This window comes from Mizuhopecten yessoensis, unplaced genomic scaffold, assembly GCF_002113885.1.
Source record: "Mizuhopecten yessoensis strain PY_sf001 unplaced genomic scaffold, ASM211388v2 scaffold4477, whole genome shotgun sequence".
NCBI classification, from domain to species: Eukaryota; Metazoa; Mollusca; class Bivalvia; order Pectinida; family Pectinidae; genus Mizuhopecten; species Mizuhopecten yessoensis.
The window spans coordinates 243631-257213 of NW_018405566.1; the positions used below are offsets into that span (position 1 = coordinate 243631).

The 13583-nt window shown below is 34.6% G+C and overlaps 1 protein-coding gene across 2 annotated transcripts in view; it reads left to right on the top strand.

Annotated features, from left to right (window-relative positions):
* Positions 1 to 13583, top strand: part of LOC110449070 (beta-1,3-galactosyltransferase 5-like) — a 130630-nt gene that overhangs the window by 86433 nt on the left and 30614 nt on the right. Inside the window, exon 1 of one of the 2 annotated variants that reach the window (XM_021495660.1) lies at positions 8085 to 8338. The exons of the other annotated variant lie outside the window; for it this stretch is intronic. The gene's annotated coding sequence lies outside the window, so the exon portion shown is untranslated. Of the gene's footprint in view, positions 1 to 8084; positions 8339 to 13583 lie in introns of those variants that run through there. 2 annotated transcript variants of the gene reach the window in all.

Consider the following 13583-nt stretch of genomic DNA (forward strand, 5'->3'; position numbering starts at 1 on the left):
ACGGGAGATTATACCAATGACTAACAGGAGATTATACCAATGACTAACAGGAGATTATACCAATGACTAACGGGAGATTATACCAATGACTAACGGGATAGTATACAAATGGCTTACGGGAGATTATACCAATGACTGACGAGATATTATACCAATGACTGACGAGATATTATACCAATGACTGATGGGAGATTATATCAATGACTGACGGGATAGTATACCAATGGCTGACGGGAGATTATACCAATGACTGACGGGAGATTATACCAATATCTGACGGGATAGTATACCAATGGCTGATGGGAGATAATACCAATGACTGACGGAAGATTATACCAATGGCTGACGGGAGATTATACCATTACCAATGGCTCGTGGGAAAGTATTCAAACGGCTGACGGGATATCATACCATTGGTTGACGAGATATTATACAATGCCTGACTGAGATTATACTGAGGCCTGACCGGGAATCATACAGTAATGTACCCGAACAACGTCCGACTTGGTACTGTAGACCTTTATTGATTGTTAAGCATTGGAAATATTGACCAGTTGACCGTTGTCTCCCTTAGCCGTTTGAAATATTGACCAGATGACCGCAGTCTCTCTGGGCCGTTCTTAATTATTTACCTGTGTCTTAATTAACCTTACAAGTTATAGTCGCTATCTATAAACACAGAATTACATATTGTCGGACTGGAGAACAAAATGCGTGAATCTTTCTCATAGGTAATCTTAGCACATTAGTTCAGCAGGCTTTCGACCCGGTTAGCTCCGGTCAGTTATATTTCCAAAGTGATTTCATGGTGGTCATTAACTCTGTCCTACGATTAACTTCATCAACAGGTGGTCGGGAAAGGCATGAATAATTAATGAATTAACCAAGTCATCACCACTCGCATTTTGATGAACAAGAATATAACAAATGTGAAATAAAAAAGCAATATATTTCGTGCTTAACATATCTAACCCATCCAAACGTATGATACTCTCTATTTGACGTTTAGCTACCAGCGCTGATGTGTGGATACGGGGGACCAATACTTGCTACATACTTATAAGCTGATCCTCATTATTACAATTAAAGTGATGGTAACTGCAAACTACATGATCTTTAATATTAGCTGAACTAATCGCATTATCTCATTGTTTTGGAATGTTGTCTACGGATTGTTTTGGAATGTTGTCTACGGATTGTTTTGGAATGTTGTCTGCAGGTTGTTTTTTAAAAGTTCTCTCCCGATTGTTTTGTATTGTTGTCTACGGATTTGTTTATGAAATGCTGTGTTCAGATTGTTTTGGAATGTTGTATACATATTGTTTGTGATTGTTGTGTACAGATTGTTTTGGAATGTTGTCTACAGATTGTTTTGGAATGTTGTGTAAAGATTGTTTTGGATTGTTCTCTACGGATTGTTTTGGAACGTTGTCTGCATATTGTTTTTGATTGTTGTGTACGGATTGTTTTGGAATGTTGTCTACGGATTGTTTTGGAATATTGTCTACGGATTGTTTTGGAATGTTGTCTACAGATTGTTTTGGAAAGTTGTGTACATATTGTTTTGGAACGTTGTGTACAGATTGTTTGGGAATGTTGTCTACGGATTGTTTTGGAATGTTGTCTACGGATTGTTTTGGAATGTTGTCTATGGATTGTTTTGGAATGTTGTCTACGGATTATTTTGGAATGTTGTCTACGGATTGTTTTGGAATGTTGTGAACAGATTGTTTTGGATTGTTGTCTACCGATTGTTTTGGAATGTTGTGAACAGATTGTTTTGGAATGTTGTCTACGGATTGTTTTTGAATGTTTTGAACAGATTGTTTTGGATGTTTGTCTACGGATTGTTTTGGAATATTGTCCACAAAATTGTTTAGGAATGTTGTCTACGGATTGTTTTGAAATGTTGTCTACAGATTATTTGGAATGTTGTCTACGGATTGTTTTGGAATGTTGTGAACAGATTATCTTGGATTGTTGTCTACGGATTGTTTTGGAATGTTGTGTACAGATTGTTTTGGAATATTGTCTACGGATTGTTTTGGAATGTTGTCTACGGATTGTTTTGGAATGTTGTCTACGGATTGTTTTGGAATGTTGTGTACAGATTGTTTTGGAATGTTGTCTACGGATTGTTTTTGAATGTTGTCTACGGATTGTTTTGGATTGTTGTCTACGGTTTGTTTTGGAATGTTGTGAACAGATTGTTTTGGATTGTTGTGTACAGATTGTTTCTTTAAAGTTCTCTCCCGATTGTTTTGTATTGTTGTCTACGGATTTGTTTATGAAATGTTGTGTTCAGATTGTTTTGGAATGTGGCTACGGATTGTTTTGGAATGTTGTCTACGGATTGTTTTTGAATGTTGTGTACAGATTGTTTTGGATTGTTGTCTACGGATTGTTTTGGAATGTTGTGTACAGATTGTTTTTGAATGTTGTCTACGGATTGTTTTGGATTGTTGTGTACAGATTGTTTTGGAATGTTGTCTGTAGATTGTTTTGGAATGTTGTATACAGATTGTTTCTTTAAAGTTCTCTCCCGATTGTTTTTTATTGTTGTCTACGGATTTGTTTATGAAATGTTGTGTTCAGATTGTTTTGGAATGTGGCTACGGATTGTTTTGGAATGTTGTGTACAGATTGTTTTGGAATGTTGTCTACGGATTGTTTTTGATTGTTGTGTACGGATTGTTTTGGAATGTTGTCCACGGATTGTTTTGGAATGTTGTGTACATATTGTTTTGGAATGTTGTGTACAGATTGTTTTGGAATGTTGTCTACGGATTGTTTTGGAATGTTGTCTACGGATTGTTTTGGAATGTTGTCTACGGATTGTTTTGGAATGTTGTCTACAGATTGTTTTGGAATGTTGTCTACGGATTGTTTTGGAATGTTGTCTACAGATTGTTTTGGAATGTTGTCTACGGATTGTTTTGGAATGTTGTCTACGGATTGTTTTGGAATGTTGTCTACGGATTGTTTTGGAATGTTGTCTACGGATTGTTTTGGAATGTTGTCTACGGATTGTTTTGGAATGTTGTCTACGGATTGTTTTGGAATGTTGTCTACGGATTGTTTTGGAATGTTGTCTACGGATTGTTTTGGAATGTTGTCTACGGATTGTTTTGGAATGTTGTCTACGGATTGTTTTGGAATGTTGTCTACGGATTGTTTTGGAATGTTGTCTACGGATTGTTTTGGAATGTTGTCTACGGATTGTTTTGGAATGTTGTCTACGGATTGTTTTGGAATGTTGTCTACGGATTGTTTTGGAATGTTGTCTACGGATTGTTTTGGAATGTTGTCTACGGATTGTTTTGGAATGTTGTCTACGGATTGTTTTGGAATGTTGTCTACGGATTGTTTTGGAATGTTGTCTACGGATTGTTTTGGAATGTTGTCTACGGATTGTTTTGGAATGTTGTCTACGGATTGTTTTGGAATGTTGTCTACGGATTGTTTTGGAATGTTGTCTACGGATTGTTTTGGAATGTTGTCTACGGATTGTTTTGGAATGTTGTCTACGGATTGTTTTGGAATGTTGTCTACGGATTGTTTTGGAATGTTGTCTACGGATTGTTTTGGAATGTTGTCTACGGATTGTTTTGGAATGTTGTCTACGGATTGTTTTGGAATGTTGTCTACGGATTGTTTTGGAATGTTGTCTACGGATTGTTTTGGAATGTTGTCTACGGATTGTTTTGGAATGTTGTCTACGGATTGTTTTGGAATGTTGTCTACGGATTGTTTTGGAATGTTGTCTACGGATTGTTTTGGAATGTTGTCTACGGATTGTTTTGGAATGTTGTCTACGGATTGTTTTGGAATGTTGTCTACAGATTGTTTTGGAATGTTGTCTACGGATTGTTTTGGAATGTTGTGTACAGATTGTTTTGGAATGTTGTGTACAGATTGTTTTGGAATGTTGTCTACGGATTGTTTTGGAATGTTGTGTACAGATTGTTTTGGAATGTTGTCTACGGATTGTTTTGGAATGTTGTGTACGGATTGTTTTGGAATGTTGTGTACAGATTGTTTTGGAATGTTGTCTACGGATTGTTTTGGAATGTTGTGTACGGATTGTTTTGGAATGTTGTGTACAGATTGTTTTGGAATGTTGTCTACGGATTGTTTTGGAATGTTGTGTACAGATTGTTTTGGAATGTTGTCTACGGATTGTTTTGGAATGTTGTGTACAGATTGTTTTGGAATGTTGTCTACGGATTGTTTTGGAATGTTGTGTACAGATTGTTTTGGAATGTTGTCTACGGATTGTTTTGGAATGTTGTCTACGGATTGTTTTGGAATGTTGTCTACGGATTGTTTTGGAATGTTGTCTACGGTTTGTTTTGGAATGTTGTCTACGGATTGTTTTGGAAAGTTGTGTACATATTGTTTTGGATTGTTGTGTACAGATTGTTTTGGAATGTTGTCTACAGATTGTTTTGGAAAGTTGTGTACATATTGTTTTGGAATGTTGTGTACAGATAGTTTTGGAATGTTGTCTACGGATTGTTTTGGAATGTTGTCTACGGATTGTTTTGGAATGTTGTGTACAGATTGTTTTGGATTGTTGTCTACGGATTGTTTTGGAATGTTGTGTACAGATTGTTTTGGAATGTTGTGTACAGATTGTTTGGGAATGTTGTCTACGGATTGTTTTGGAATGTTGTCTACGGATTGTTTTGTATTGTTGTCTACGGATTTGTTTATGAAATGTTGTGTTCAGATTGTTTTGGAATGTTGTGTACATATTGTTTGTGATTGTTGTGTACAGATTGTTTTGGAATGTTGTCTACGGATTGTTTTGGAACGTTGTCTACGGATTGTTTTTGAATGTTGTGTACAGATTGTTTTGGAATGTTGTCTACAGATTGTTTTGAAATGTTGTCTGCAGGTTGTTTTTCATTGTTGTCTACGGATTTCTCAAGATTGGATTGTTCGGAAGGTGACTGCACGAAAAATTCGCGTCTGTCGTGTTTTATAGGTTTTGTTTAACTGAAGATGTGTTATGTGTAGTTTTAAAAACCATGGAGAGATGTGCATCTCTAAATCATTCTAAAAGACTGCCTGTCAATGTCTCGGGCTTGTCACCAACACACAGAAGGTGACATGACTGAATGTTGCCTTCTGTCATAGAAATTATTATTTTGATCTAACATAATTTGTATCATACTTCATATAATGTTTATTTGAACGTGGTTAGGATATTACGGCATTTGTTAAGCGACAATTTGACCCTGGCAGTCTGCCTCAATTACATTGTTATTAATCGCTTAAAGGTCACTATGACCGTGACTCCGGTGCCCACCATATTGCATTATAGATGACGAGCAAATGTGCTTCATTAATGGAAAGACTCGCCAATAGTTGTTTTATTCTTAATGGACGCTAACCTTATCTGTGCATCTATAAATTAAGTACAGACTACAATGACGTGGCCTCTTGTTGTTGTTAGCGTTGACTGAAAGCTTTGTTGTAAGTACGGTGTAATATTGCTCTCTATAGGTAAAATGGTTCCTGGTTAATATTTATGATTATTATTTAATAATTTCCCATCGCTTAACTAACGATATGCTCATGCGTTTAGTTTCAGTAAAATTCTGTTGATAGTGGATCTTTGCTTGACCATAGTAGGACACGAGGTTGGATGGCGCGTGCGGTGTTGTTGGTTAATTGTCCGGATATCGATCGTTGCACACCTGTAATCCATAAACCCGTCCATTTAGGTCCTGCTAATTGACCAGTTTCCAGAAAATTGAATTAGGAATCAGGCCATTGATGACAATGTACTTGTGTTAAGACAAAACGGTCAGCTGTCACATTAATACAACTGCTAATCCGAGTCGCTTTGACGCAGTAATTCTGGCGATGATCCGGGTCTCTTTGACGCTTAATCCATGTGATAATCCGTGTCACATTGACGCTTTAATCCAGGTGATAACTCGACTCACTTTGACGTTATTATCTAGGTGAGTATCCCTACACTAAAAAATGTCATGTTAACCACATCATCGATATCCCGGGGTTACGCTCAGTTTCACTCTCTCTGCACCCCTTGGATATAGCATAGCAAAATGTAAGGCACACGGCTGGATATATGATTGGTGTCAGGTAAAAATAACCTGACCAATCACTAGGCTGATACTTGCCTTTTGAAGACCACAGAGGAGCGACGCCCGACTTTAAAGCCTATACGTTTTACCGCTACGCCGCCGCGAGATTCTTTTGATGCACATCAAAGGTTCAAACCAGTCTTCTCGTCTCGTCCAAGTTTTAAGTTCCAATTTTTTATTTACCAAATGCAATACAGCATATAGGTTAAATACAGTTACATCACACATGGTTCATAATAAAGTACAATATACAAGATGGCGGAGGATAATTCATGGTTCACATTTAACAAATAAAATTGTATTAACCCACAAGGGCTTTTCTTTTGGCAGTTGAATGCAATAAAGTTTACTAAAAGTTTTCACATTTTTACATGAAAATGATTCCGTCAATTTATAAACACTAGGATGTCGATAATAATATTGTCCACAAAGCGGTTCACACTGAGCCTTCGGATTTGCTATGACATATTCCAGGGGTGTAGAGAGCGAATTTGAAGGTGTGTATACTCCCTTGATATCGAGGCTGTGTTAACCGAAGTGTATCAACTCCATGTTAACAGGATTCTACCACAGGGACCTGAGAATTTGTTACAGATATACACTGTATTTGGAACTAAACTTAGGTGTTTAGAGTATTTTTTACGCCTAAGGGGGGAGGACGTAGATCAATTTTCGACACAAAAAGGCCAAACCCAATGATGAATACATACGAGATGGAGATGTTTACAAGAAAAAATATTCATGTGTCCAATAGTGCTAAGCATTTTAATGTACATTAACTGAAAATGTGGTTTTTAATGTTATGTTGGGTCAATTTTCTAACATCGAGAGCTTTCCTGCCTTCTCGAATATATCATCATTCGGGGTACCGAAAGTTTATCTAAACCCCTAAAACATGTTACATTATATGAACCAATTACTTTTGGTCCAAATATAGCTATAACAAAATCTCAGGTCCCTGCAATTCATTGCAATACGTGGAAATATAATTTGTTTAGGTCTCGTGAGTAATAAGGACAGGCACTGATTCTAACGTAGTTTGTTAGATGTGTGGCACTTCTATATTTAGTTAATTGTTACATGACCAGAGAAATAATATTCCGTCTTTGCGTATTGCAGAGTTATCTGATCTTGTGAGCAGGTATTGATTGTTACGTCATTTGTTTGTGAGAGTAACGTCATACAAACCAATGACGTAACAATCAATACCTGCTCACCAGAGAAGATAACTCTGCAATACGCAAAGACGGAATACATAAAGTGGACAATAAAGATAGAAATCTCCAAGGCAATGCATCCATTTTAACAAAACACAAAATACAAAACAGGGAGCAATACGCCACTGAATTATTACCAAGTCAAAACGTAAACGTTGGACTGTAAAACTCCTCGGTCGGCTGGCATAGGAAGGCGATCGTTTTAATTATGTATCTACTGGCGAACTACACCAGTACATGGTATATAGCACTGGAGCAGGTCCTTCCGACTCCTACATCAGGTACCTTACGAATTATTCACAAATCTTGTAATGATATTGATCCAGTTTAATCTGTTTGGTTCATTGTCTATTATGTTGCTTTCTACTTCTCTGGTTTTATGTAAAACTTTTTTTATATATATAATGTAACAGATGCTGACAATATACCAGTCTGGTTATATAAATATTTCACACATACAGTGCTCGCTTACTTACAAGTATAGATTACATCATATACAAAAGAAAAAACAAAACCAGTTTTTGCAGAAATAAATCCCTGTGATTTTACACTCTTATCGAACGTGATAACGACATGTACCAACACTATTTAAATGTATTGTGACGACTTTTACCCACCTGAGTAATACCTATAATCATACAGTCCCGACCAATCACTCGCGAGCGACGTCAGAACACCTACCTGTACAAGCTCCCGTATTGCTTGCTGTCTCTAACCCGTGTACTAGTAATACTCCGGACGTATTGTTTACGCTGGTTAAGCTACGATACACTTCGATGACTTTGAATGAAAAATAATAACAACGACCAGCTCGCAGTTGTCTCCCTATAACCCTTATAGTCGGGGACAAAAAAAGACATTTTTGGAACATTGAAGCCACTTGGTCAAGGGTCACACGTGGACGTGACAGCGCGTGTACCTAGATCTGTGACAGCACGTGTACCTAGGTCTGTGCTAGAACCAAAGGGAGCATCGGATATGTTGAACAGCCGACTTAGGGAGGTAAGGTCTGTTAATCGATTGTATATCCCGGCTTCACGATTTGAGACGGACAGACACATCTGTTTACATTGATGTGGTACAAAGTAACACGATACTGGATCCTACGCGTATATTGATTCTCGGGTAGATGGGTCCCTGGAGTGAGTTTGTTTAAAATAGATATTTTAATTATTTAAATCAGGTGTTCTATTTAAAGAAAATATCAATGCTTGGTGATCTTCAATCATAACAGAAACCTAGTAAATGCACATGTTAAATAAATGAGTGTTTGAGTACGACTGAGAATACTTAAACTGGACGCTTAACGTATTATTAACGAAGGCTTCGCGCGTGTGTTATATCTGTCAGTATAACACAGGGGCTAGTAACTGTTATATCTGTCAGTATAACACAGGGGCTAGTAACTGTTATATCTGTTAGTATAACACAGGGGCTAGTAACTGTTATATCTGTCAGTATAACACAGGGGCTAGTAACTGTTATATATGTCAGTATAACACAGGGGCTAATAACGACAGATAAGGAGTAAAGAATACCAAGAAAATGAATACATATTTACGCCCCCTTGTGGTGTAACTCGGTGACATTAGCGGTTGTGTGTGAATGTGGTATCGTAAGAATCTACTTGGTGAGGGGCAAACAACCATACCCCCCTCCCCTGTCAAGGAATAAAACATATTTTGATTTGATTCATATTAACAGTCTTAAATGACAATGCATGGTAGGGAATGCAACAGTTGATATGTTCAGGTTAAAGTTCAAGTTCTTGATTACTTTGAGTCTTTCGACCCATCGGTTTCAAAAGTGAGATATTTCAGTACACACAGACAATACAATACAATACATACAATACCAGCAATGTACAAACAGTATGAAGAGTTTAACACGTTAAGTTAATTGGTTTCTTCTTACATTTGACACTTTTAAATATTTGGCCAAATTGACTAGTTCTTTTGTGTTATTTACTTTAAATAATTTTTAATCATTTTAAACATATATGTTTTTTAACTTGTGTTTTTTTCAAAACTTTAACACGCAAATTAGAATAACATGGAAATTTCGACATAAAATGAAACTCATCTTCAACATCGTTTTAATTACATACAGTACATACTCTAAGACTACGTTCAATATTTTGATATCTTCCTTTTTCTATATTGAAATTATGAGCAGATAACATATTTTTTGTGATTTCTTTTAAATATTCTCTTGCTAATGTTTCTTTTAAGTAACACTGTAAATCAAACTGGTTGTAAAGATATGTATAGATATATCCCTTCGAAGATGTTCTTACTTTTTCTTTGCATTCTTGTCGATACATTGTATATATATCAATAAGTCTTTCCCTAATAACATTATAACACATATCATCATTTATTTCTGTTTCCCATATGTAACTAAGGCCAATTCTATATAAATAATGTTTTATGTTCAAAACCCATTTATCCTTATTCTCGAAATCACTTTATGACATGCTTGCAAAATTTAATTTTTAGTCCTCTTTGATTTAATCCAATATTAAATAATTATTAACTTTCCTACCAATGACAATCTATATCTCCCAAGTTCTAAGTAAACCATAATATTACAAGTAATGTTCTAACGCCCAGCAGTCGTTTTAAAAACAAAGTATGATTTTTTTCAATATCTGAGGTTTTCATGAAGCCCCTATTTCAGAACCGTAGCTTACAATGCTATTTACATACGTATCAAAAACCTGATAATTGAGTTTCGATATGAAGATATTTTCTCGACATAAATTCAGAACTGAAAACAAAGCCTTTCTACCCTGATCTGCAATTTTTGTTGTGATTTTCTGAAGGTTCCATTGTAATTTAAAAAGATTCCTTTGTAATTAAATTCATTTACAATTTCTAACTGACAACCATTGTATTTCAACATTCATTATTTCTCAAAATACCCCCATTTCGAAACACAAGAACTGATTCAAAGCAGAAAATCATACATACAATTTAATACAAATGGAAAAGGATCCGGAACAATTTAGGACACTTGAGATACATCCGTTTCCTTATGGTGACACAACTTGGGAGTGATGAAGCGTATACAATATACAATGTAACTGGATATGGTAATTGGTGGGGGTCAGAACAATAACTGATATTGACGGTGATGTTATGTCAGTTCGAATTTCAAATAACTATATGCACACTTATTTTGTGTATGGGACGCCATCATAGATTGTATGCATGATTATTAAAAACATCTGTCACGATATAGTTGGCCTGTTTCTGTCTTTGGTTTTCATTCCGTCCAGATTCGAGTCCTCTTTGCTCAAAATATTGCCAGTCAGTTTCTTGATAGAGTTTAGCTTTGCTTTAAAGAGTTCAGCTTTACTTGATAGAGTTTAGCTTTACTGTAAAGAGTTTAGCTTTACTTGAAAGAGTTTAACTTTACTTGAAAGAGTTTAACTTTACTTGAAAGAGTTTAGCTTTACTTGAAAGAGTTTAGCTTTACTTGATATAGTTAAGCTTTACTTGATAAAGTTTAGCTTTACTTGAAAGAGTTTAGCTTTACTTGAAAGAGTTTAGCTTTACTTGAAAGAGTTTAGCTTTACTTGATATAGTTAAGCTTTACTTGATAAAGTTTAGCTTTACTTGAAAGAGTTTAGCTTTACTTGAAAGAGTTTAGCTTTACTTGAAAGAGTTTAGCTTTACTTGATATAGTTAAGCTTTACTTGATAAAGTTTAGCTTTACTTGAAAGAGTTTAACTTTACTTGAAAGAGTTTAGCTTTACTTGAAAGAGTTTAGCTTTACTTGAAAGAGTTTAGCTTTACTTGAAAGAGTTTAGCTTTACTTGATAGAGTTAAGCTTTACTTGATAAAGTTTAGCTTTACTTGAAAGAGTTTAACTTTACTTGAAAGAGTTTAGCTTTACTTGATAGAGTTTAGCTTTACTTGAAAGATTTTAACTTTACTTGAAAGAGTTTAGCTTTACTTGAAAGAGTTTAGCTTTACTTGATACAGTTAAGCTTTACTTGATATAGTTTAGCTTTACTTGAAAGAGTTTAACTTTACTTGAAAGAGTTTAGGTTTACTTGAAAGAGTTAAGCTTTACTTGATAAAGTTTAGCTTTACTTGAAAGAGTTTAACTTTACTTGAAAGAGTTTAGCTTTACTTGATAGAGTTTAGCTTTACTTGAAAGAGTTTAGCTTGACTTGAAAGAGTTAAGATATACTTGATATAGTTTAGCTTTACTTGATATAGTTAAGCTTTACTTGATAGAGTTTAGCTTTACTTGATAAATTTTAGCTTTACTTGAAAGAGTTTAACTTTACTTGAAAGAGTTTAGCTTTACTTGATAGAGTTTAGCTTTACTTGATAGAGTTTAGCTTTACTTGATTTAGTTAAGCTTTACTTGATAGAGTTTAGCATAGAGTTTAGCTTTACTTGATAGAGTTTAGCTTTCCTTGTTAGAGGTAAGCTTTACTTGTTAGAGGTAAGCTTTACTTGATAGAGTTTAGCTTTACTTGAAAGAGTTTAGCTTTACTTGATAGAGTTAAGATTTACTTGATAGGATTTAGCTTTATTTGGTATAGTTAAGCTTTACTTGATAAAGTTTAGCTTTACTTGAAAGAGTTTAACTTTACTTGAAAGAGTTTAGCTTTACTTGATATAGTTTAGCTTTACTTGAAAGAGTTTAGCTTTACTTGATATAGTTAAGCTTTACTTGATAGAGTTTAGCTTTACTTGAAAGAGTTTAGATTTACTTGAAATAGTTAAGATATACTTGAAAGAGTTTAGCTTTACTTGATAGTTTAGCTTTACTTGAAAGAGTTTAACTTTACTTGAAAGAGTTAAGATATACTTGAAAGAGTTTAGCTTTACTTGATAGAGTTAGGCTTTACTTGAAAGAGTTTAGCTTTACTTGAAAGAGTTAAGCTTTACTTGAAAGAGTTTAGCTTTATTGAAAGAGTTCAGCTTTACTTGAAAGAGTTAAGATATACTTGAAAGAGTTTAGCTTTACTTGAAAGAGTTTAGCTTTACTTGATATACTTAATCTTTACTTGATAGGGTTTAGCTTTACTACTTTTTATCATATTTTATTTTTGATTGTTCACATGTTAGTACACAGTGGAGTACATGACAATTATTACATTGTATTATTACATATTGTCTCGCATACTAATGAATTATAACTTCTTTTTCATTTTGTTTCTATTTCATGTACAATAACAACTGCTTGCTTTCTTATTATTAGGTAGGAAAATATTCTAGATATGATGAACATCGATAGCACGAATGAGCAAAATATGGATTTAAATTCAATTGATCAATGTTCAATGCCTTGCTGATAACGGCCCACTTCGCTACTACTTGGTCGGCTTTTGCTCGGGGATATGACAGGATACATTGATTTTCAATTAGCTTATAGCATGATATTGCAGAACGGAACCCGCCAATAGTTGGCATTGCATGTTTGTATCTGCATGAGTAAATATATTTCTTTATGATGATAGAGTTTAGCTGTACTTGATAGAGTTTAATTTTACTTGATAGAGTTTAGCTTTACTTGATATAGTTTAGTTTAAACTTTATTTTATTGATGTTAAATTACAATAGTACATGGTTATAAATACAGAAAAGGATCCAGAAACAAGTACATAGTATTTATGTAAATCCGTCTCCTTATAGACATAACAGCAGCTATGGATCATTACTGACAATATTATAATTCATATAAATAAATATAAATATATATAAAGTATAACATGTGCAGGGAAATGAAAGAGAAAGGGTGCAAGGATTTATAGTGGGGTGGGGATGATGTTTGATGGGGAAGCGACGGGCATCAAAACTGCATTGAGAGAACAAACGCTGATTGCATGAATACCAACGATATTTGACGAGAGAGCACTGTGTTTGTATGTTATGAAAACTGATAGAGTTTAGCTTTACTTGTTATAGTTTAACTTTACTTGATAGAGTTTAGATTTACTTGTTAGAGTTAAGCTTTACTTGATAGAGTTTAGCTTTACTTGCTAGAGTTTAACTTTACTTGATAGAGTTTAGCTTTACTTGGTATAGTTTAACTTTACTTGATAGAAATTAACTTTATTTGATAGAGTTTAATTTTACTTGATAGAGTTTAGATTTACTTGTTAGAGTTAAGCTTTACTTGATAGAGTTTAGCTTTACTTGCTAGAGTTTAACTTAAATTTATTTGATAGAGTTTAGCTTTACTTGATATAGTTTAACTTTACTTGATAGAAATTAACTTATTT